Source organism: Anomaloglossus baeobatrachus, chromosome 10, assembly GCF_048569485.1.
Source record: "Anomaloglossus baeobatrachus isolate aAnoBae1 chromosome 10, aAnoBae1.hap1, whole genome shotgun sequence".
Taxonomy (NCBI): domain Eukaryota; kingdom Metazoa; phylum Chordata; class Amphibia; order Anura; family Aromobatidae; genus Anomaloglossus; species Anomaloglossus baeobatrachus.
The window spans coordinates 103,956,483-103,982,648 of record NC_134362.1 but is presented as its reverse complement, the minus strand read 5'-3'; positions in this window follow the sequence as shown (position 1 = coordinate 103,982,648).

The window sequence follows — 26,166 nt, the reverse complement described above, 5'->3', positions numbered from 1 at the left end:
GTTGGGGTTCGAAATGTCAGTCCCGATGTCTTCCCTTACCACCTAAGGTCGTTGCGGTTGCATCAACTTATCTCTCTCCCATACCTACACCCTATCTGGATTTCGCTGACGTGTTCTCCAAACAGGGTGCTGAGGTTCTTCCACCCCATAGGCCGTATGACTGTGCCATAGACCTTATCCCAGGTTCGGTTCCACCTAAGGGCAGGGTTTACCCCCTGTCGATACCTGAGTCGGAGGCCATGTCGACCTATATAAGTGAGAGTTTAGAGAAGGGGTTCATTCGTAAGTCTGTCTCTCCCGCGGGAGCTGGGTTTTTCTTTGTTCGGAAGAAAGAGGGTGATTTGCGTCCTTGCATAGATTACAGGGGTCTCAATGCAATCACAATAAAGAATAAATACCCGTTACCTTTAATTTCGGAGCTCTTTGACAGACTGAGGGGAGCTCAGGTTTTTCCAAAGTTTGATCTGCGGTGTGCGTATAACTTGGTACGAATTCGAGAGGGTGACGAATGGAAGACCGCTTTTAACACCCGAGACGGTCACTATGAATACCTCGTCATGCCTTTTGGTTTATGTAATGCACTCGCAGTATTTCAGGACTTCGTAAATGATGTGTTCAGGGAGTTACTGTTATCCTCCGTCGTGGTGTATCTGGACGACATCCTGATTTTTTCTCCTGATCTGGAGACTCATCGTCAGGATGTCGTTTGTGTCCTTTCCCGTTTAAGGGAGCACTCTTTGTTTTCTAAACTCGAAAAATGTGTATTCGAGCAGTCATCCTTGCCTTTTTTGGGCTACATTATCTCACAAGAGGGTCTGGCTATGGATCCTGCGAAGCTCTCTGCTGTCCTGGAATGGTCCGAACCTCATTCCTTGAAGGCGGTGCAACGCTTCTTAGGATTCATAAATTATTACAGGCAGTTCATACCTCATTTCTCTACTTTGGTGGCCCCTTTCGTGGCCTTGACTAAGAAAGGTGCTAATCCAAAAGTCTGGTCTACTGAGACATCCCAGGCTTTTGAGGCAGTAAAAAGACGCTTTTCAACTGCTCCCGTTCTTCAAAGACCCGATGAGAATAAGCCCTTCCTCCTGGAGGTTGATGCCTCTTCAGTGGGTGCTGGTGCGGTCTTGTATCAAAAGAACGGTGCAGGTAGAAAAAGGACGTGTTTCTTCTTTGCTAAAACCTTTTCACCGGCAGAGAGAAACTATACCATTGGGGATAGGGAACTGCTCGCCCTGAGATTAGCCTTGGAGGAGTGGCGTCACTTGCTGGAAGGAGCGAAACATCCTTTCCAGGTCTATACAGACCATAAGAATCTGACGTACTTACAAACCGCTCAGCGTCTGAATCCTCGCCAAGCCCGCTGGTCCTTGTTTTTCTCCCGCTTTCACTTCTCCATCAACTATCTGTCTGGGAGTAAGAATAACAAGGCAGACGCCCTGTCTCGCTCTATGGTTTCTACCCAGGAAGAGATTGACGAACCTCGTCTAATCCTTCCCTCCAGGGTTTTTCATACGCTCTCCCCTGTGACATTAGACCAAATCCCACCGGGCAAGACCTTTGTGCCGCCTGATCGACAGAATGATATACTGTTGTGGGCCCACACCTCTAAGGTGGGTGGGCATTTTGGTATTAGGCGGACACGAGAGTTACTGGAGAGGTGGTATTGGTGGCCACACTTAGCCAGCCACGGCAAGAGATATGTCTGTTCCTGCTACTCGTGTGCTCGCAACCGTCCATTACGGCAGAGACCGGCTAGGCTCTTGCATCCTTTACCAGTGCCAGATAGACCATGGAAGGTGGTAGGCATGGACTTTGTGGGTGATCTTCCGTGTTCACAGGGACATAGATTTGTGTGGGTCATTACGGACCATTTCTCACGGATGGTTCATCTCGTACCGTTATCGAGAATCCCGTCTTCCAGGGTACTAGCCAAACTATTCCTCAAGCACGTCTTTAGGCTTCACGGGATGCCAGATCGTATCATTTGTGATAGAGGCCCGCAATTTGCTTCCCGTTTCTGGCGAGATCTTTGTAGCCTTCTGCAAATTGAGTTGAATCTCTCTTCGGCATACCATCCGGAGACCAATGGTTTGGTTGAGCGTACCAATCAATCCATGATTATATACCTTTGACACTTTGTTGCTGAGAACCACGATAACTGGTTCTCCCTCCTACCCTGGGCAGAATTTGCCCTTAACAATTCGCTGGCTGAGGCCACTGGGCAGACACCATTCGTACTCAATAATGGGCAACACCCTAGGGTACCGGTACCATTTCCCGCTGCTGCACCTTCTCCTCTTGTGGCCAACTGGGCAACTAATGCCAGAGAGGTTTGGGATCGGACTCAAGAGTCGATCCAAGCAGCTAAGGACCGTATGAAGACGGTGTCCGATCGGTTTCGTCGCCCGGCTCCTGTCTTTTCTCCAGGGGATTTTGTGTGGCTCTCTGCAAAACACGTGAGACTTAGAGTGAGCTCTGTCAAATTTGCTCCTCGCTTCTTGGGTCCTTATGAGGTTCTTCGACAGGTAAATCCTGTAGTCTACCAATTGAAGTTACCCGTACATCTTAGGATCCATGACAAATTCCGTGTTTCACTGCTAAAGCCGGCTATTTTACCTCACGCTCGTGAAGTGCACTCTCCTGCCTCTGATTCCTCTTGCTCTAGCTATGAGGTACGAGCCATAGTTGGTTCTAAGATGGTTAGAGGGCGCAGGTTCTTCTTGATAGATTGGGAGGCCTACGGCCCGGAACATCGCTCTTGGGAGCCTGAGGAGGCTGTCCATGCTCCCGACTTAGTTGCCGATTACCTGCGTCGCCGGGAGGGAGGCCCTTGAGGGGGAGGTACTGCTACGGTTGCTGTGGCTCTGGAGACTATGTCCGGATTTATTGCTACTGCACATGTGCAAGCGCTGGAGACTAAGTCCTATCTTGGAGCCATTGCACATGTGCGGGTGACATCATCGCTGACACGAGGTCACATGTCTCTGACACCTTCTATGCCGATTGGTCGCTGGTCATGTGCTTGTGACACTTTGCTCGGTGATAGGCCAGCGTGTCATTCTGGCAGCGGATTGGCTCTGGTGTCCTCCATCTTGGATGAGGCACAGAGTCTATATAAGACCCTGACGCACGCCGCCCGGCGCTCAGTCCTCTTGGTTCATGCATGAGGGTAGACGCCCTGTGCACGTCCCTCTAGGCATCTCTCTGTCTACGTTAGGTGAGCGCTACCGGCAGCGTAGCGTTCTTATACCTTACAGCTTCGGCTGCAGTCCGTATCCTTACCTCTTAGTGAAGCGGACATAGGCAGGTGCCTGAGGCACATGATCCGGCTGGGCCTTGTGATTCTACTCGTAGGTGGACGTTGCCGCTAGGGTAACGTTCCTTATACTGCGTCTGGCAGTTCGTATCCTCGCACACTAGGGGAGCGAACAGAGGTAGGAGCTTTGTGCGGCTTATGCTGCTGTCCGTCTCCTGGGACCACTAGAGGAACGGACCTAGGTAGGTGCCATTTCACACTCACTGCTTTTGTCTCTGTGATCTTTAACAGAGACCATTCCACACACCCTCCAAGTAAGGGAGGAATTGCTTTATTTTCTAATTATATTCCTCTGTGAATTTAACAGAGGTATTGCACTCTGCACTTGTGCTATTATTTTTTACAGTGGCACACTTATATACCCCTTATCCTCTGCCATAGTCTGCAGCAGAGTCTTTGCACGGTGGACCCTGACTGTCTGACACTCCTTTAGGTTTTATTATCAGACAGCCCTCCGTAACAAGTTCCAAGGGCCAGAGCCTGCGGGCAAAAGGGCTCCTCCGGCACATATACACGCTGGGGAGCGGGTTACCGGAGGGAATCCATCTGGACCGAACATACACAAAGGTGCAGGAAAAGGCAGCCACCACCAACCGTCCGGGAGAAGTCACAGCAGCCGGCTGCGGGACCCGTCCATCCGGCCGTTTGGTTTACCAGAGACTTTGTGTACATTTGTGGCTGAGTGAGTACAACCGGCATCCGGCACCTCGCTGCGCAGTTCAGGCGACCCTGCACCTTGCCAACCCTGCCTCCCTGTCACCTCACCGGGCCCCGGGACCACCAACCCCTTCCCACGGAGGGGGGAAAACAACATCCCAGCTGCTCCCTACCATCGCTCCTGGGATCCCCGTCATCAGCAGCGGTGGTACCCAACCTCACCACAACCCGTGGGTGGCGTCACGGACCAAATCCCCAAACCAAACTATCCCCTTTCACTCACGGGCGAGGAGCGCCGCTCGAGCCCCCGGATCCGGCCCACCGCTCGAGCCACCGAGCAGCCATCGCAGCAGCGCCGGACCCGAGCGTTAGCGAGTGCAGCTCAGCGGCGTCCTTCCCTGCCTGCGACATACTGATGTTGTGAGGAAGGAGGACAAGGCTGAGGATTCGATGGCCCAGCCTCTGGGCTACTCCAGTCTGTCTGTATGGACCCTTGGGATTTGCTACTCGAAAAGTAACTGGATGCATTTTCTGCTAGCCAACTCATTACCTGTTCGCACTGTCCAGGGCACAAGAGTGGTTTCCCACGTGGAACAGAAAATTGGGATAGGAAGGCAGAGGTAGAAAAAAGCAGGAACCTTTTCCTTTGGCATGGTCACACTGCTTTGGCGACCACCACTGTCACTATCACCTCGTCCACAGCCCTTACCGCCTCTTTTTCCCATTTTTTGGGTTTGATTATTTGAAGGTGAACACTGTAACTAGAGTTGAGCGATGTTCGAGGTTCGCAAATTTCATTTTGAGTGATTTTGGGTGGTGCTCGAGATCGAACTCGAGCTTTTTGCTAAAAGCTCGAGTTACGTTCGAGAACGGTTCGATCACCAAAAGCATGTCTTTTTTACAGCTACAGTGTACAAGGAGCCATCGCTGGCAGCCTGCGGTAAGCTGGTAACCAAGGTAAATATCGGGTATCCAAGCAGAGCGCTTTGCTTAGTAACCTGATGTTTACTTTGGCTACGTGTGCAAAAATCCCCGAAAACCACACAGAAGCACTTCCGTGTGACTTCCGTCGGATGCCGTTGCAGTCTGTGCCTGCTCAAGCCCCAGGTCCGCGGCAGCCCGCTCAGCAGTGTCCGCAGCTGCCTGCACTGTACGGTGCCCGCGGCTGCTGTCACTGCAGTGTCAGCATATGCCCGCACTGTACGGTGCCCACGGCTGCTGTCACTGCAGTGCCAGCATATGCCCGCACTGTACGGTGCCCGCGGCTGCTGTCACTGCAGTGTCAGCATATGCCCGCACTGTACGGTGCCTGCGGCTGCCCACACGGGAGTGACAGCAGCCGCGGGGATGACAAGCGTCGTCAGGAGGTTAGTGAAGTTCCTTAACTGCGGTGATGAAGTTCCGCCCTCCCGACGTCAGCGCTGTCACTGTCCTCCATGGCCGCCGCTTGTCACATTTCCTCTCGCGGCCGACCCGAGACTGTGACTAGCGGTGACGTCACAGGCTCCCGCGATACTTGGTTGTGAAGGTGGCGGTCATTGAACTCAGCTCTGCTATCAGGAGTGCAGCGATCACTGTAGTTAATGTACCTCGCTAAGCTCCTGACAGCAGCACTAGTCATGCCCTGCAGTGACCTGGGCTGACCTATTGATGTTAGCTCAGGTCACTGCATTGCTCTCTCAGTCAATATGGAACCTTCTGTTCTTCATTGACTAGGACATGGTATGGTATGGATCGTCATGGGAACCCCTTGGATTACACCAGACCTGGATTTGTTTTTCTTTCTAATAAATTGGTGAAAAAGGGAATGTTTTGGGGAGTGCTTTTTCAAATAAAAATGTGTTTGTCGTCTATTTTTTTATTACTGACTGGGTTGGTGATGTCGGGTATCTGATAGACGCGTGACATCACTAACCCCAGGGCTTGATGACACGTGACATTACACATCTGGTATTAACCCCATATATTACCCCGTTTGCCACCGCACCAGGGCAATAGGATGAGTTGGGGCAAAGAACCAGGATTGGTGCATCTAATGGATGCGCCACTTCTGGGGCGGCTGCAGCCTGCTATTTTTAGGCTGGGGAGAGTCCAATAACCATGGTCCTCCCTAGTCTGAGAATATCAGACCCCAGCTATCCATTTTACCTTGGCTAGTGATCCAATTTTGGGGGGGACCCCACGTGTTTTTTTTTTGTAGTTATTTATTTAATTTAAAATAACAGCGTGGGGTGCCCTCTGTTTTGGATTACCAGCTAAGGTTAAGCTGCCAGCTGTGGTCTGCAGGCTGCAGCCGTCTGCTTTACCCTAGCTGGCTATCAAAAATAGGGGGAACCCCACGTCATTTTTTTTTTTAATTTATTTATTTTTTTGGCTAAATACAAGGCTAACCATCCCTTAGTGCCATATGAAAGGCACCAAAGGGTGCAAAATTACAAAATGCTGGAGAGTGGGACATTGTGTCTTTCTGTCATTATAATGACAGAAAAGACTGATATGAAGGGTGCAAGCACAAGAAAATCACCAGAGCTCTGTACGCTGTGAAAGCAGTAGAAAAATGGCACTGGAGTGAACATGTGACCGCCTCATGTAGGTTGAAGCTATGGATCCTAGGTAAATTTATGTATTTTCCCTCTTTCAGTTTTTTTGCAGTACACAAAAAACTGGAAGGCACACGGATGACAAACGGATGACATACGGGCCGTATACGGAACGGAAATGGATGCCACACGGATGCACCCGTGAAAAAAAACGAACCTTTTTTTGCGGACCGCAAAAAACAGATCGGTCGTGTTAATGTAGCCTTATTCTGATCTGCCGTTTATAAACAGCAGGCAGAAATAAGTGAATAGTGCCCCCCAGCGTCAGAAAATCTCCGTGGTTTCAGGGTGTAGCTAAAACCCTGGAGATCATGATTCAGGCTGGTTTTTCCGGTCCCCGCTCACATGATCACCAGTAAACACTGTATACCGATGATCACGTTACAGTAAATGACAGCACCGGTAAAAAAAAAAAATTCTCCCATCTGGCATGAACAAACATGTCAGATGGGAGATAAATCAACTCCTCGGTCCTCTCCGGTCCCCCGGTGTCGCCAAAGTGCCCCCCCGACCCTCTCCCGGAAATCCAAGATGGCCGCGCGCACAGCAGCACGCCGGACGCATTCACCCTACTCCTCTGATTTCTGTGCCATGACACATGCGACAGAAAACTCCTTCCCAGGCACTGCCAGGTCACCCCCTATAACTCCACCAGTGTTCCCCGGTGTCCCACGGTACCTGTGCAGCGTTGATCCCCCGGGGCCCCCTCCTTCACAATAGATGCTGTCGCATGCACAGATCGGCTGTCAGCTCAGCTTCCTGTGTTCAGACACAGTGAGTGGCGGTAACCATGCATCTGTAAGCTACTGCAATGCTCTGCTCATGAGCTAAGGAACATAGTTGATCAGGAGAGCTATACTAAATTTCCAAATGGAGGTATTTAATTTTATAGTTGCCCTGCTGAACGACTACCAAACATGAGAGTCCGTTATATGCCACAAAAAAACATGTCTAAATATCGAGCTCTGTTTAGTATTCTTTCAGCTGCATAACTGGACTTAAAGGGGTATTCCATCTCCAAGATCCTATCCCCAATATATAGTAGGTGGAATAGCAATAATATCAGCAAATACCAATATTTGGAAATGTAGAATAGTAGAATAGTTCTCCTGATTAGGCATGCCATTAACTCATGAGCAGGGCATTGCAGCTTTGATAGCAACAGTTACGACATGCTGCTGTGGACCTGGGGAGAGTGGGTGCAGATTCATTGCACCCACACTCCTCACATGGAGAGTCTGCACTCCTAGAAAATGGGGGATACATTCCCTGAGCATGTCCCCCCATATTCTAGAAGGTCCAGAGTCATCGTGGGACCCCCTTATTTTTTTTCCTTACAATAAATTGGTAAAAGAGGGAATGTTTTGGGGAGTGTTTTTTCAAATATTTTTTTTTCGTTTTGCTTATTTTTTTGTTAGTATTGACAGTTTGTGATGTCGGGTATCTGATAGACGCCATGACATCACAAACTGCTGGGCTTGATGTCAGGTGACCTTATAGCTAGTATCAACCCCATTTATTACCCCGTTTGCCACTGCACCAGGGCACGGGATGAGCTGGGGTGAAGCACCAGCATTGGCGCATCTAGTGGATGCGCCACTTCTGAGGCGCCTGCGGCCTGCTATTTTTAGGCTGTGAAGGGCCAATAGCTATGGACCTTCCCACCCTAAGAATACCAGACCACAGCTGTCCGCTTTACCTTGGCTGGTGATCCAATTTGGGGGGACCCTACTTTTTTTTTTAAATTATGATTATTTATAAAATAATTATTATAAAAAAAAAGCCTGGGGTGACCTCCACATTGGATCCCCAACCACGGTAAAGCTGCCAGCTGTGGGTTTTAGGCTACAGCAGTCTGCTTTACCCTAGCTGGCTATCAAAAATTGGGGAACCCCCACGTCTTTTCTTCTTTTAAACTATTTTTTTAAATAAAAAAAATTAATGGGCTTCCCTGTATTTTGATTGCCAGCCAAGGTAACACCAGGCAGATGGGGGTGGCAACCTGTATCTGTCTGCTTTATCTGCGCTGAGAATCAAAAATACCGCGGAGCGCTACGTCATTTTTTTTAATGATTTATTTTTCCAGCACTGTGATGTCAGGCAATCAAAATACAGGGAAGCCCATTTTTTTTAGTTATTTAAATAAGTAATTAAAAAAAAAAATAGATATATGGGCTCCCGCTGCATTTTTTGTACTGCTAGCTAAGGGTAATCCAAGCAGCTACTGGCTGCTAATCCCCACTGCTTGGTGTTACCTTCACTGGCAATGGAAAATCCTGGGAAGCATTTTTTTATTTTTTTTGCCACAAAACTACAAAAAAAATTTACGTGAGCTTCGCCATATTTTTGTATGCTAGCCAGGTACAGCAGGCACCTATGGGATGCCCCCAACCCCCAGCTGCCTATTTGTACCCGGCTGGGAACTAAAAATATAGGGAAGCCCTTTTTTTAGTTATCTCATGAATTTCATGAAATAATTAAAAAAAAAACAACGACGTGGGCTTCGCCCCATTTTTGTGTCCAGCCAGGTACAACTAGGCAGCTGTGGATTGGAATCCGCAGCACAGGTTAGCAGTCCGCAGCTGCCCCAGAAAATAGTGCTTTCATAGAAGGGCCATCATCTGGCGCTGTATCCAACTCTTCCAGCTGCCCTGGTGACGGTGGCTCACTGGGTAATTATGAGTTAATACTAGCTTTGTTTTACTAGCTAGTATTAAGCCAGAGATTCTTAGGGGTACTTTGCACACTACGACATCGCAGGTGCGATGTCGGTGGGGTCAAATCGCTGTCGATATCAGAGTGTGTAAATCCTTTTTGATACGATTTAACGAGTGCAAAAGCGTCATAATCATATCATCGGTGTAGTGTCCAACATTTTCATAATTTCACTGTAGCGACGGTACGATGTTGTTCCTCGTTCCCTTGCTGTATGAAGCCGAAGGAGCGAGGAACATCAGCGGAGGTGACGGACGGAGGTGGGAGGGATATTTACGTTCCGCTCATCTCCGCCCATCCGCTTCTATTGGCCACCTGACGTCGCTTTGACGCCGCACGACCTCCTAGAAAGGAGGCGGGTCACCGGCCAGAGCGACGTCGCAGGGCAGGTAAGTGCATGTGAAGCTGCCGTAGCGATAATGTTCGCAACGACAGCTATCCCAAGATATCCCTGCTGTGACGGGGGCGGGTGCTATCGCACTTGGCATCGCAGCAATCGGCTTGCGATGTCGTAGTGTGTAAAGTACCCCTTAATGTCAGGCAAGTTTGAACCGGCCAATAAAAGGGTTAAAAAAAAAAAAAAGACACCACACAGAGAAATACTTTAATAGAAATAAATACACAGACACACTTAGAGACTCCATGTTTATTACTCCCTCTTATCCCTCCACGATCCTGCTCTTCTGTCTTCTTTCTCCTTTAACCCATGCAGCTCTGCTACATCAGCAGCACTGCATGGGAGAAAGACGCTGCTGCTCCGTGCACAAATCACTCAGTGAGAGTGACCACAGGTTGCCGGCTGTAAGCGGTGAAGTCACCGCTCACAGACGGGTTACATATCAACGGTGCTCCGATCACGTGATTCCTGATGCCGCTGCATGCTGTAAGCAGTGACGTCGGGTAAATAGCGGCATCGGGAATCACGTGATCGGAGCACCATTGCTATGGTAATAGCAACGGTGCTCCGATCACGTGATTCCCGATGCCGCTATTTACCGGCTGTGACAGATAGTCCCTGCATATGGCTGACTCTGTAAAGAGCGTCCACATGCAGGAACGGGGAGTCGACCATGTACCAGAGCATTTCGCCGGTACACGGACATGCTCAAATGAGAACCGTGTACCGGAGAAGCACTGACAGGTCCTAGCATGACGTCATAGCCATGTGATCAGTCTGTAGCTAATGAGATAATAGACACGTGACTGGTCACATGCTATTTTGACGTCACAATAGGTCCTATCATCAGTGCTGGTTACCGGGAAAATGCAGCGATTATCGGAAGGAATAGCGGCGAGAGACAGAGTGCAGGAGGCGTCACGGGGACAGGTAAGTGTTATGGCAATGTTTATTAACTGTATGTGTACATTTATAATGTGTCTTTATGTGTTTGTGATTGCCTCCCATTGTTTTCAATGAGATTCGAGAGGTTCGTCGAGCGGCTCGCCGAACCGAACTCAAAGGCGGCCTCCGTTCGACGAACCGAACCGAACTCGAGCCTCTAGAGGCTCGCTCATCTCTAATTGTAACGTAACCTTTTGTACAGGCAGTGAAACAACACTGATGCCGGGTTGGTAAACTTGTGTTAATAGTTTCCCACGATAGCTGTTTCTGTAAGTCTAAAAAACGCAAGGTACCTTTATTGGACAAAGTACCAGTTGGAGGAGTCGACAAAGATATTGTGAATGTCTTTCAGCCCTAAAAGAAAACAGGGTTTGACACCACTTTTATTTTAGTATTGGTTTTTGGCACTCAGACTGTGTTTTAGTAGCAGCAGGCCACTATCTAGGTTCTGTAAGATATGAATGAAACACCAGGATGCTAGGTTGGTGTTATGATGGTATTTGGTTTCAGGCAGAAGTAGAGCCACTGACCCCAACTATTAATTAAAAATTTGTAACACTGATGCTGTGTTTAAAGGCCATATCTCACTAAGCGACATAGCTAGCAACATCGCTGCTAAGTCACAGTTTTTGTGACGCAACAGCGATCTTGCTAGCGATGTCGCTGTGTGTGACATCCAGCAACGACCTGGCCCCTGCTGTGAGGTCGCCGGTCGTTGCTGAATGTTCTGGACCATTTTTTGGTCGTTGCTCTCCCGCTGTGAAGCACACATCGCTGTGTTTGACAGCGAGAGAGCAACAATCTGAATGATTCTGTGCCCTCTATAATGCTGCAGCCTCGTCATATATCTGATGGGAAGGATGCAAAATCAGATCCCCCTGAACTAATATTGATGACCTATTCTACAGATAGCTGTTGTTGTCACTGGTGATAATTTTGGACACTTAATGAGCAATGACATTTTTTGGGGGCAGATCCCACCATGGAAACCACTATGAAAATTGAATAAACATCTGCCTCTCCTCGCTGTGCACAGGTTCAGGCTTTTGAAAATGTTTTAATCACCAAGTGATTAAAAGAAGTGACCGCTCCATTCTTCTGGTGTTTTCCACGCAGAAAACACTCTGTGCTTTACAATTCAGATCAATGGGAAGGCTCGGAAGATACCTGAATATTTTTTGCTGTGTTTTTCCCATCGCTTTTTGTTAAAAGCGCAATAAAGAATGTGACAAAAACAATGGGACAATATAGAAAAAAAAACACAAAGAGGGTCAATACCATAAGTGCTAGGAAACAACTGTAAAACTACACAGAAGATGGTCAGGAAAAAATGCCATGGGTTTCAACATCTTCTGCTTGAAAGACATGGCAGGTTTGCTTGAATTTAAAAAACATTGTTTGCACATAGCCTTAGGTTTTCCGGTTTTGGAAACCCTTTACCGCATTGTTTGTTTTATTCACTCCCCAGGTCTGCCATTGTCTGCAGCACTGATGTCACATCACAATGACATCGCTGCAACCAATCAAGGAGCTCAGCAGCTAACTGATTGGCTACAGCACTACTGATGTGATGACAGAGATGCTGACAATTAGACACCAGAAGACACAGCAGTTTGTATTTTTCATAACAAAAAGGACGAATCAGACATCAAGAGGATGTGAGCAGTCAGCGTCATGGAAGGGGTACTTACATGAATACATCACCAGAGCCAAGTTTTGAATATCTGAGGAGGATTTGAAGAGATTCTGCTGAGTTTCTGCTTCAAAAAAAATGTGTAAACATAAGCTAATTTACACTGTTTTTGGAGAAGAATCTTGCCAAATTCTTCTCATAATCTCAAAACAAAGTTTTGAGGATTTTTAAGCTTTAACATAGCCATGAAACTTGTTTTGGATTGTTAAATGTGTACAAGTTCAGAACCACAGTCAGCACATGAATGCAGCGTCAGAACCACAGTCGGCACATGAATGCAGCATCAGAACCACAGTCAGCACATGAATGCAGCATCAGAACCACAGTCAGCACATGAATGCAGGGTCAGAACCACAGTCAGCACATGAATGCAGGGTCAGAACCACAGTCAGCACATGAATGCAGGGTCAGAACCACAGTCAGCACATGAATGCAGCGTCAGAACCACAGTCAGCACATGAATGCAGCGTCAGAACCACAGTCAGCACATGAATGCAGCGTCAGAACCACAGTCAGCACATGAATGCAGCGTCAGAACCACAGTCAGCACATGAATGCAGCGTCAGAACCACAGTCAGCACATGAATGCAGCGTCAGAACCACAGTCAGCACATGAATGCAGCGTCAGAACCACAGTCAGCACATGAATGCAGGGTCAGAACCACAGTCAGCACATGAATGCAGCGTCAGAACCACAGTCAGCACATGAATGCAGCGTCAGAACCACAGTCAGCACATGAATGCAGCGTCAGAACCACAGTCAGCACATGAATGCAGCGTCAGAACCACAGTCAGCACATGAATGCAGCGTCAGAACCACAGTCAGCACATGAATGCAGCGTCAGAACCACAGTCAGCACATGAATGCAGGGTCAGAACCACAGTCAGCACATGAATGCAGCGTCAGAACCACAGTCAGCACATGAATGCAGCGTCAGAACCACAGTCAGCACATGAATGCAGCGTCAGAACCACAGTCAGCACATGAATGCAGCGTCAGAACCACAGTCAGCACATGAATGCAGCGTCAGAACCACTGTCAGCACATGAATACAGCATAAAAACCACCGTCAGTACATCAGTAAATTACCATGCTTAGCCCCATGTACAATTGTATTCCATGAACCAACAACTCGCAGCTTGTCCTTCAAAATGGTAAGGAGATGCTGGGAGTTGTTCTTATCAATAATTTTCAGACTGCGGACCATATAGCAACCACAGTACTGATAAGCCGCAATCAGTGCCACAAATAAACATTTACATCCAGGTACCTTATAGATAACATCTTCTTTGATCAGAATCGTTCTCGTCCCTTTTGTCTCCACGTATTACAGACGCCATCATGAGATTTCATGCCCACAGCTCATCTCTGAAGACTTCCCTCTTTGTCCTTCAGCAGCACTTCCTGGCACAATGCCTTTAAAAATAAAAGTATTATTCTGATCCCTAAATATAAATATCTCACATCCTGCACCACTGAATAAAAAATTGTTGTGCTTCCTTCACAAAATATCTCCACCCATAAACTCACTGCTCTTATCCAAAATCTCACACGCTATCCCTCTTTATAATAAACCCCAACACTGCCCCTCTGTAAAATAAACCCCAACACTGCCCCTCTTTAAAAATAAACCCCAACACTGCCCCTCTTTAAAATAAACCCCAACACTGCCCCTCTTTAAAATAAACCCCAATACTGCCCCTCTTTAAAATAAACCCCGACACTGCCCCTCTTTAAAATAAACCCCAACACACAGCCTCTGTATATAATATACCAGCCAACACACACAGCCTCTGCATATAATATACCAGCTCACACACACACAGCCTCCGTATATAATATACCAGCCCACACCCAGCCTCTGTATACAATATATCCCCACATACTGCCCTACTCCAAATTTATGCGCCCCCCCCACCACACACACACACACACACACACACACACACACACACACACACACACACCCCCTCTGGATAAAGTACTCCCCCCACTGCCTCTCGCAAACCTGTGTCCCTTTCACAAACATTCCACCATGATGTGCCTAATCTCCTCCTCACCCATCTATAGTGATTACAACTTTCATCTTTGGCTCCTCCACAGAGCGCGCTGCCCAACGCATCTCTATGGTGACAGCAGCACGGTGATGACGTGGTGCCGACGTCATCACGCAGCCGCACGTCTGAGTCCAAGTCCCGGCGCCATCACTGATCAAATGTAGGTACGTCTGACAATGACAGACTAACGGCACATACATTTGAAAAGGAAGGCGGGAGCTGTGGTCACAGCCGCCGCCGCTGCTCTCCTTGCAATTTGTACCGCGGGCAGCATAGTTTGCCTTGTGCACACAATTGCACAGCAGGGCCGGGGGCGGCACAGTACAGCAGGCTGCCTAATGCTGCTTTCAGCTGTGCGCAAGGGAAACTAATGCTGGGCGCGTGCACACTGCAGAAGAGAGCGGAGGCGACTGCAGACTGAGCGGCCCACTACAGGCACCTGTGACGCCCTGGACGAGCCAGGTAGTCACAAAAACAACATCACACACACCCCCTCCCCTGGTTAGGTAACTACAGTCAAACAAAATCCTTGTTGCCTCCTCCAGGGTCTGATGTCCACACCAGGTGGGGCGGAGCCAGGTGGTTGGCCCCACCCATGGAGGAGTTCACAGGCCTGGAGGCGGGAAAAAGCAGTGAGTTAAGTTTGGAGTTCAAGTGAAGTGGAGTGGAGAAGTGGAGTAGAGAAACTGTTGTGTTGGGTTGGAGCCCAGGCACTGTCAGCAAGGTCGGCAGACGGTGGTGGCCGTCTGCAGGAGTTGGCGCAGGTCAGCGGAACCGTAGGACCGGGGAAGGGCGGTGGCCCGCTAGTACTGAGCCGAGGAGCAGATCTGAACCAAGCACAAAGGCAGGGCTATCAGACCCCGACCAGGCTAGGAGCCTCCGACAACGGTAAAATCAGATAGTGACCGGGACCTCAGGGGTTCCCTCACACCCAACACCCGACAGAAGGCAACTGTCCACACAGTGAGGATAAAAAGCCACCGCCATGGGCTAGAGATCCAAGGGCCAGCGCCTGCAGGCAAAACAGGCTCCTTCGGTACATACACGCCGGGGAGCGGACTACCAGTGGGAAACCATCGGAGTCAATACATTTTACAATGGTGCAGGGAAAGACAACCACCGTCAACCTGTCCGGGGAGAGCAAATACACTGCAGCCGGCTGCGGGACCCGTCCATCCAGCCGTTTGGTTTACCAGAGACTCTGTGAATCTGTGCCTGAGTGAGTACAACAGTGCCATCTGGCACCGCGCCGCGCCTCTGCAACCCTGCACCCCAGCTACCCTGCCTCCCCGTACCATCACCGGGCCCCGGGATCACCAACCCCTACCCACGGAGGGGGAGCCAACATCCTAGCTGCTCCCTGCCATCGCTCCCGGGATCCCCGTCACCAGGAGCGGTGGTGCCCATTATCACCACAACCCGTGGGTGGCATCATGAACTGTCTCCCAAAACAAACAATCCCTTTTCACTCATGGGCGAGGAGCGCTGCTCGAGTTCCGGGTCCGGCCCACCGCTCGAGCCACCGAGCAGCAGCAGCAGCCCCGGACCCAAGCATAGCGAGCGCAGCCCCTCCGCCCGCAACAACTTGGCGTCACGAACAGGATTAGAACCAATCTACCTACCGGTAGAAGTGCGCCTTGCAGTCCCCGCCGGTGGCGTCCGGCCGAAAAATTTGAAGTTCTGCCATCTTGAGCGTGAAGATTTCCCGCTCAAGCCATCTTCCCCGAGCAGGGAGAGCGCGAAAGTGAAGCCCCACCCCCAGAAGGAGGAAGTGCTAGAAAGAACCAAGGGGGGACGGGAAAGAGATGTCTGCGCCTGACGGAGCAGTCGGAGGAGCGGCGGTCGCAGCCGCGGCGGCGCCCGAAAACAGCAATGGGTCGGCCCTTGCTCCGGCCACAAGATTGGGGGGAGGCCGCGGGCCCAGCGGTCACCCAGGTAATGCCGATCTCCCTGCCCTATGTACGTGGTGCTGCCTGGCTACCGCAATACGATGGGAAGCCTGATGCTTTGCAGGCGTTCCGTAAAAAGATTAGCCCGGTCCTCGATTTGTATGCCCTGACTGGCAGGCAACGGGCGGCGGTAGTATTAGGGCAGCTAACTGGCGCGGCTGAGCAGGAGACGGAGACCTGGACCGATGCGGACTGGGCCTCCGTGACTACCATTTTTGAGAAACTCCAAACCGCTTTTGAGACCCGCACGGAAGCGGAATTGCGGATGCAGTTTTATCAGTGCCGACAGCGGCCTGCAGATAATATAAGAGACTATGCCTTGCGCCTGCAAACAGCCCTCCGTGCGCTGAAGCGGGTGGACACAATTAACGATGTGGACTGCAATAAGATGCTAGTAGAACAATTCCTGCAAGGGATGGGGTCCACGGAAGACCGCAAGAAGCTACGGCTGTGGGCCCTGGAACACCCCAATCTGGACTTTGCAGAATTGAAAGAATGGGCCATCAAGGCCCTGCAAGCCCCAACACCAGACGCTCCTGAGGCAGCCCCATGGCCGGCTAAAACTGCTCCCATCTCGGTGGCATCTCCTCTCCCGGCTCTACCGGCCCCTGCAGCGCCCGTCGGGATGATGGAGGAACTGGCTGCCCAGGTCCGCTGCATGGATGGAGACCTAGCCAAGATCCTCGCCGCACTCCAACTTCCGACGAGAGTCAAGCCCCCAGGGAAGATCCAGCTCACTGACAGCCCGGAGGACATCCCCTGGATGCAGCGGAGAAGGACCAACGACTCGCAGTATGGGCCTCCTATTTGTTACAGGTGCAACAAGCCTGGCCACTACTCTAGGCGATGCCCATTAAATGAGCAACCCCTGGGGCCAAGGGCCAATTCTCAGGAGTAGACCCCAATGGCCCCCCGATTGGCGAGACCGGTATGTTGGAGCCCGCCCCATCATTTCCCTGGCAGTGGATTACATCCCGACCATGGCCCTATTGGACACAGGATCACAGGTAACCACTATGACATATTCCTTGTACCAGCAGTATTGGGGTAATTGTGAACTTGCCCCCCCCTGATGACAGCCTGACCATTGTCGCGGCCAATGGGCTCCCTATGACCCAGGTGGGATACAAAGAAGTGGCCCTGACCGTGGGACATACGGAGCTAAAACACCAAGGGATGATTGTGGTGCTGAATGAACCCAGTGACGATAACCCAAAAGTAATTTTAGGGACTAATGTGATTGAGCATTGTATGGGTGAGGTGCTGATTTTGTTGCAGCAGTTGGCCGCCACTGCAGGAGGAGGCTGACAGAGGGAAGTACAGCGTGATATCCGGGCCCTCCTGCATCGGCAGCAAGTGAACTTGACGGGTGGAGAGATTGGTGGAGTAAGGGTGATGGATGTGGCCCCCTTGGTGGTGCCACCAAGAAGTGAGATGATTTGGTGCAGGGCAGCAGTAGGCCCCTAGGGGTGCGATTACCCGGCAATGGTGGAGCCCACACCTTCAGAGCACTGGCCCACGGTGATGGCGGCCAGAGGGGTGATTGACGTCAAAAAGGGGAGAGTGCTGAATTGTGGGGAGGAAGAGGTTAGGCTTGCCCGCTACACCACCATTGCCAAGCTGCTCAGGATAGATCCCCACGCCGTACATGAAGCCACCCCTCCTACCTTTGCATCCCCCACAAATAGTGGCGCACCCCTCGAACAGTCCGAGGAGTGGTGCCAGGAATTGCATGTAGGCACTGAAGCGACACCTACACATCACAAAGAGGGGGTATACAGGGTAGTACGGGAGTATGAGCAGGTTTTCAGCAAGCACCCGCTAGACTTCGGAAGGATTAAAGGGGTTCAACACCATATCCCCACAGGCATACATCCACCCATCAAGGAGAGGTATAGGCCAATCCCACCAGCACACTATCAATGCGCTAAGGACATGTTGAGGAACATGAAGGAGGCAGGGGTCATCCGGGATAGTTGTAGTCCCTGGGCAGCTCCACTGGTGCTGGTGAAGAAGAAGGATGGCACCATGAGAATGTGTGTAGATTACCGGAAGATCAATCAAATAATGCATAAAGATGCCTATCCTCTTCGCCGTATTGAAGAGTCGCTGGCTGCGCTGAAAACTGCTAACTATTTCTCTACCCTTGACCTTACCAGCGGGTACTGGCAGGTGGCGGTTGCACCAGAAGATCGTGAGAAGACTGCATTTGCCACCCTCATGGGACTCTGCGAGTTCAACAGCATGCCATTTGGCTGTGCAACGCCCCTGGGACCTTCCAACAACTCATGGAATGCTGCCTCGGACACCTCAATTTTGAGACCGTCTTGCTGTATCTGTATGACATGATCGTGTATTCCCAGACGTACGAGGCGCACCTAGGGCACCTGGCTGAAGTATTCACGTCCCTTGCCAAATACGGGATGAAGCTGAAGCCCTCCAAGTGCCACCTGTTGAAGCCCAAAGTGCAGTACCTGTGACACGTGGTGAGTGCAGAGGGTGTCGCCCCAGATCCCGAGAAGATCACCGCTATACAGGACTGGCCGCGTCCAACCACAGTGAGAGAGGTGAGGCAGTTCCTGGGCCTGGTGGGCTATTACCGCCGCTTCATCAAGGGGTACACAAAGAAGGCTGCTATGCAAGACCTCCTCGTGGGACAGACCAAGGGTGGCAGAGCCCCTGGACCCCCGTTTGTGAGGGAAGAGAAGCATGAGGAGTCCTTTCACCAGCTGAAGTCGGCCTTGACTGGGGAAGAAATTCTGGCGTACCACGATTACGGCCTCCCGTTCGTCCTCTACACCGACGCCAGCAATGTGGGCCTAGGGGCAGTCTTGTCCCAGGTCCAGGACGGGAAGGAGAAAGTGATCGCCTACGCCAGCAGAAAACTCAGGCCCACGGAAAGAAACCCTGAGAATTACAGCTCCTTCAAGCTTGAGTTCTTGGCCCATGTGTGGGCAATCACCAAAAGGTTCAAGCATTACCTTGCTGCGGCAAAATTCACCGCCTACACGGACAATAATCCATTGACCCACCTGGATACGGCCAAGCTGGGCACTCTAGAACAAAGGTGGGTGGCTCGGCTGTCTAACTACGACTTTACTATCAAATATAGAGCTGGCCGCAAGAACACCAATGCGGACGCGTTATCCCGAATGCCACACCTACTTGATGGAGGGGCAGAAGATGATGACCTTGAAGAAATCGAGTTACCAGCGTTCCACCGGCCACTGGCTGAAAAGCCCTGGGTCAGTCAGCAACAGGTGAACCTGGACCCGTTACCCAGTCGGGGATGGCAAGAATCTCAAGATCAGGCGCCTGCTGTCCAGTTGGTCAAGACCATGATTGAACGGGGCTCCTCCAGAATTTCCCACTTGAATTCAAGAATGATAATTTATTGCAAAGATAGATGGAAGCTGCCAATACCTGCTCCCTTCAATTTTTACAAATAATTAATGAACATAATAATCAGGCTTTACAGGAAATTGATGAAGAAATAACAAAAATTGAGTCTTCATTGCAAAATAATATGGATAAAGATATTTTTGAAAATTACAGTAAAGAAATTGAAAAAAATTTGGAAAAGTGGGAGCAGGATATTAGTCAAAACAAAAAGAAGAAATTCCCACGAGATGTTCAAGATTACGATAATAAATTTTTTTAATTGGCTTTAAAGAGAGTGACTTTGACTTTGAAACAGTCAATATCTTAGCTAACTTCTACAAGGATAGTAACAGAGAGCCAAGTTTCGGACCCTTTACTGATTTGAAAACGAAGAGTACAAAATTCCCACCTAGGGGTGACCTGGACAGCGCAGACATTTTTTGTTAAACTAATGACTAATGAAATTTCTAATTTATCCACCTATAATACAGATGTACCATTTAACGTCACACAAAAAATGTATTTTTTGCAATCCCTCTCATGTAATAAGAACACTATCTGTAAATTCTCAGGCAAAGGGGAGAATATAATCATTCTGGACCCAATAAATATAAACAAAGGTGCCATAATCTGTTCATGGGGAGAAGTATCGTAGATTGGATAACAATCCAACCCATATATTCTCAGAAATTCTGACTATTATATTGACTAAGGAATTGGATAGAAGGTTAATATCAAAATGAGAACTAGAATTTTGAACACTTAAGTACTCGGTGTGAGGCAGCGGCTACACAGAACCAGCATGGCTGGCTTTAGGCATGTGCGACTTGTGCGGCCGCACAGGGCGCCAATGACCATGCTTCAGGGGGGCGCCGCAGAGAGGTAAGGCTACTTTCACACATCTGGTTTGAGCAGTGCGGCTCAATCCGGCTGTGAAACCTATGCAACGGATGCAGCAAAAACACCGCATCCTTTGCATAAGTTTTTACATGCGGCCCGTCCGTTTTTTTCCAGTTGTGGCATGCTACTGAGCATGTGCAGTGGAAGAAACCGCACGCGGCGGCCGGATGCGTTTTTTTCCGCATCCGGCGTCCATAGGCATGCATTGAAAAATGCGCCGCAGTGGCCGGATGCGGCACAATGCGGGTTTTTTGCCGGAGCAAAAACATTCCAGGCAACGTTCCATCCGGCCGCGGCATCGGCTAAATCTGCCGCATGCGGCAAAAACCGGACCGAACTCAAGCCCATGCGGCACAATACGGCACTAATGTAAGTCTATGCAAAAAAAAAAAACGCAACTGGCGGCAAAAAAACGGTTGCGGTTTTTCTGCAGAGCGCCGTATTGTGCCGCAGAGCAAAAACCGGATGTGTGAAAGTAGCTTAAGAAGTTAATTTCCTGCCTCTCTGTGCGGGCGGGCGGCTGGGTGCCTGCCTCTCTGTGCGGGCGGCCGGCTGGGTGCCTGCCTCTCTGTGCGGGTGGCCGGCTGGGTGCCTGCCTCTCTGTGCGGGTGGCCGGCTGGGTGCCTGCCTCTCTGCGCGGGCGGCCCAGCCGGCTACCTGCCTCTCTGTGCTGGAGGCCGGCTGGATATCTGTCTTTGCGGGCAGCGGTGGCTGTGTGGAGCAGGGCGGTGTGGCTGATGTCCCAGATGCTCTGGGTTCAAATGATGGTGTCCGGGGCGGCACATGTGCAGATGGAGCCCTTTGCTCAAGATCTTGTCATTGAACTGAGAGCTCAATCTGCTCCGGAGGCTATTTCTTTGAAGCCCACACCGCTGACAGGGCATCTGGGACACCCGCCGCACCAGCCTGCTCCACACAGCCAGCACAGCTTCCGCTGCCAGCACCGCCACACCGTTCCCACCGCAGTGCCTGCCTCCTGTGACTCTGCTCCCTCTCCAGTAAGACAACAATGGAGTATAAGACGGACCCCATTTTTTTAATCTCTAAATTTGGGGTGTGTCTTATAAAACAAAAAATATGGTATGTGCTTTTGTTACCATCAAGGATATGTGATTGTGTTCCTGGAGTGGGTATCATTTTCTTGAAAGGTGTGTGTGTGTGTGTGTGTCCTTACATAGTAGTATATTAATATGCACCATTACTGTAAAATGGCACCTCCTTGAAGCATAACCACATACACCCTTTGTAATAAAATGATGCCCCACTCCAGTCCATAAAAGGGAAGTCCACTACTTGGACAACCCCTTCTCATTCCCCTTGTTTGCTACAGAAAAATAAATAAAGCTATACACCCCTCCAGTGCAGCCTCGGTTCCAGCGATGTCTAAAACTGCATTCCAGGGACATCTGTGACATTGTTATGACACACGAGCCCCAAAAGCAATCAGCGCCGGCTTTCTTATACCCACCTTTTGACATTTCGGCAGAAATTCAGTGTAACGCTCACATCCTGCTCAAATGTCTGAAGGCGGAGAGAGACACACAATGGGCGCTGTTTGGTCAAGGGGCCTCATGGAACGCAGCTTTAGGCTAAGTTCACATTTCCGCTAAAATCTATCAGTCACAATCCGCTGCTCTTGTAAACAGCGGAATCCGTTTAGCGGATTCCGCTGCTCCCATAGACTTGTATGAGCAGCGGATTGTGACTGATGATGCTGCGTTGCACCCTCCGCCCGACTGATCAGTCGTGGAACGACTGACCGCCGGGCGGGGGGAACGCAGCATGTAACGTTTTTTGAGCAGCGAGATCCGTCGGATTTCGCTGCGCATGCTCTCTGGCTCCCTGCACACGTCACCAGCTTTGGTTGGTTACCCGATATTTACCCTGGTTACGGTGCAAGGAGCCAGCGCTAAGCGGTGTAGGCCCGTAACCAAGGTAAATATCGGGTAACCAAGGTAAACATCGGGTGCTTTGCTGTTACCCGATATTTAGGCTGGTTACGTGTGCAGGGAGGCCGACACTTCCCCGCTCGGCCCCGCCCCCTCCCGCACTCCGCACATGTATGCACACACACACACACACACACACACACACACCTGTCCCCAGCCATGCAGACAAGCACTGCCACTGACACCCTCGTCTGGCCCCGCCCCCTGCTCGGCTCCGCCCCCTCCCGCACTTTGCATGTGCACACACACACACATACATACATACATACATACATACATACATACATACATACATACATACATGCACATACACACACACTCACTCACAGATACACTCACCTGTCCCCAGCCATGCAGACCGCAGCACTTCCACTGACATCCTCAGCGCCTGGCCCCGCCCCCCGCTCGGCTCTGCCCCCGAACTCCGCCCCCCGCACACAACGGAATCCGACAAAGAATTCTGTTCTTTGTCATCCGTTGTACAGCGTTGAACAGCGCATCAGTCACATGCGTCAAGCGACGCATGTGACTGATACAAATCAACGGAAATGTGAACTTAGCCTTAGACATCGCTGGAACCGAAGCTGTACCGGAGGGGAGTATAGCTTTATTTATTTTTCTGGGGTAAACAAGGGGAATGAGAAGGGGTTGTTGACATCCCTTTTATGGATTGAAGTGGGGCATCATTTTATTACAAAGGGTGTATGTAGTTATGCTTCAAGAAATGGAATGAATAGGGGTTGTCAAATTTAGTGTACAGCTCTTTTAAAGGGGCTGTTCTTTTAGTAAATGTCTAACCTAAGGTGTAGGTTATTATAAAGAAATTATAATGCTGTTACGCAAACACCGTAAATTAAAAAAAAAAAAAACTTTGGGAAAAAAAAAAATCACTCCAAAAATGTTTTTTAGTCTTACTGAAAACACAAAAATTGAATAAAAGCCAACAAAAGTCATATGTGAAGAAATAAGCCCTAAAAGCTCTTTTGAACAAAAAATTTAAAAAAGTTACAGCTCTCAGAATATGGCAATGCAAAAAGAAATTAATTTTTGTAAAATATTGCTTTTAGTGTGCAAACGCCGCAAAGTATAAAAAAATTGTATAAATCTGGTATAGTGTAATCGTTCTGACCCGAAGAATAAAATCAGTCATCACTTTTATCGCATGGTGAACTGAGCAAAAAATTGAAAAGAATAAGCCAATTGCTGGTTTTCCCTAAAAAATCTGAATAAATAGCAATCAAGAAATGTTATGTACCCCATAATAGTACCAAACATCCTTCAGCTTATTGCGCAAAAAATAAGCTTCCACACAGCCCTGTTTGCTCCAAAAAGAAAAAAGTTACAGTTCTCACAATATGGCGACGAAAAAACTTTTTTTTTTATAAAAAAAGCATTTTTCACTGTGTGATAAAAGCTGAACAATATAAATCTGGTATCAATGTAACAGCACCAACAAAGAGAATCTGTCAGCAGCTTCTGCTACCTCACCAGAGATTACTGACTGCATCCGTTCTGACATATTCTAAGATTTAAGATTTTAGGCCTGTTTTGCATGTCAGTGAAAAACAGACGTTTTTCACTGACGTGTTAAAAGCGCATGTGTCCCTCTGTGTGCCGTGATTCACAGCACACGTGGGTTGTCAATGTGCAATCCGTGATCTGTGATACATGATAGCACATGGAGATAAACTCACCTGCCCCCGCTCCTGCTGTCCGTGGTGCTGATCTCTCCGGCTCTGCTGCATCTGGCTGCCGCTATGTCTCCCCTCTGCAACTACTTCCAGGTCGGCTGTGCCATGCATAAATGAATATGCATGACAGTAATTAGCCGGGCAGGAAGCAGCAGCCAGCAGAGGCCGGAGACAGCTGGAGAAGTTGAATGTAAAAATCACTTTATGTTCATTGTCCGTGTTTTTCTGGTACATGTTTCACGGATCACACCATAGTGTGGTCTGTGGGACATCAGTGATGCCGGAAAAAAGCGGACATGTTTCTGTGCACAACAGATAAAGCGTGTGAGCAACAGGGAGTACCTGCCTAAAAAAAGCGCAGCAAATACACCATAGCAAAGGGACATGATGCACAGCAATTTCAAAATGATTTTGCTGTGCACATGTTCCGTCTTCGGTTAATTATTTTAGCTGCTGTAGGCTTCAAAAGCCATGAGACGGCTAAAAGAAGTAACCTGCTCATTCATGGGGCGGCTAAAATTGGAAGAAGCCACTCGCTCTATATACTTAAAGGACACAGAATACAGTCATTGAATAGACACCAGAAATGAAGCCAGTAACAACGGCGCATACATATAGACTTAGGGCGAGGCTTTTTTGTCATTTTACAGTACATGAAAAAAAACCAAACACAGCAGAAAAGCAATACAACCGGGCACCGGGGTCTTGTGATCTGCAGCCAATCAGCGGCTGCTTCACTATCCCTCTTTCAAAACTGTAATCCAGCTGCTGCTGTTTTATGACTTCCTCTGGATGTCAGTTTTATCTAAAGGATGAGAGAGTAAACCAGCTGCTGATTGGCTGCAGGTCGCCTGTGACATGGTTGGGGGCACCAAAGGGTAATTTGGCACAGGGCGCCATTTAGCCTAAGGCCGGCCCTGAGAACCAGTCTAGTGTGCCAGTGACCCAGGTTCTTGTTCACACCACAGTCTTTATTCCTCACGATAAAGGATTACAGACCTGTACAGCCAGGTGTAGCCGGTCCACATAATATGAAGTCCACTAAATAAATGGCAGATACTTCAGTGCTGGCCTGTGTTCACTCCACACAGGCAGCATACATAGCACATGTTGCTCCATCAGTGTGAATCCCATAGTGAGACACTCCCTGCTGGCTCTGCAGGATTAAATTAGTTTCCCGGACATGAGCTAATTGAAAAACCTGAACTGGAAGGAGAGTTCCGTCCCACTACCAAACCTACAGAACTATCCAAAATAAAAGCCCAGACTGGTTTAATTAAACAAAATACTTGGTCAAATACTTGACCAAGTCCATCCTCTTTAATTTTGTGTTTCACTCACAGCGGTAACTGTAATTGCAACACACTCCAGCAGGTTTCACAAGGTCTCCAAGCACATTCTAGGAGATATATAGCGACCTTCATAAATGACACCTGTCCCTGCCTCACACCAGTTATTCCAACCTTTTATTCTTTACTCAAAATTCACAAAGGGATTCAGCCTTTGAAGGGTCGCCCTAAAGTAGCAGGTATCAATTCCATGTCCCAAAACATGGGCATATATCCGGACACGATTTTTGAACTGTTTGTAGTGTCATTATTCTTATACATAAGGGACAGTAGAACCTTCTCACAAAATTGGATGGCATTACTCTTGAAGACAATGTTTTGTTTGTATCTCTAGATGTTGAATCTCTGTACACTTCTTTTCAGCATCATCTCGGTCTGAAAGCCATCCAATACTTTTAAATATATGGGCTACATATTACAATGCCTACAACCATCTGATTTCGGAGTTACTTGAGTATACCCTCAATCACAATTACTTTATGTTTGACCAGGTGTTTTACCACCAGCTCAGGGGCACAGGGATGGGGAGTCTCGTACGCTCATTTGCTCCTGGGCTAGTGGGA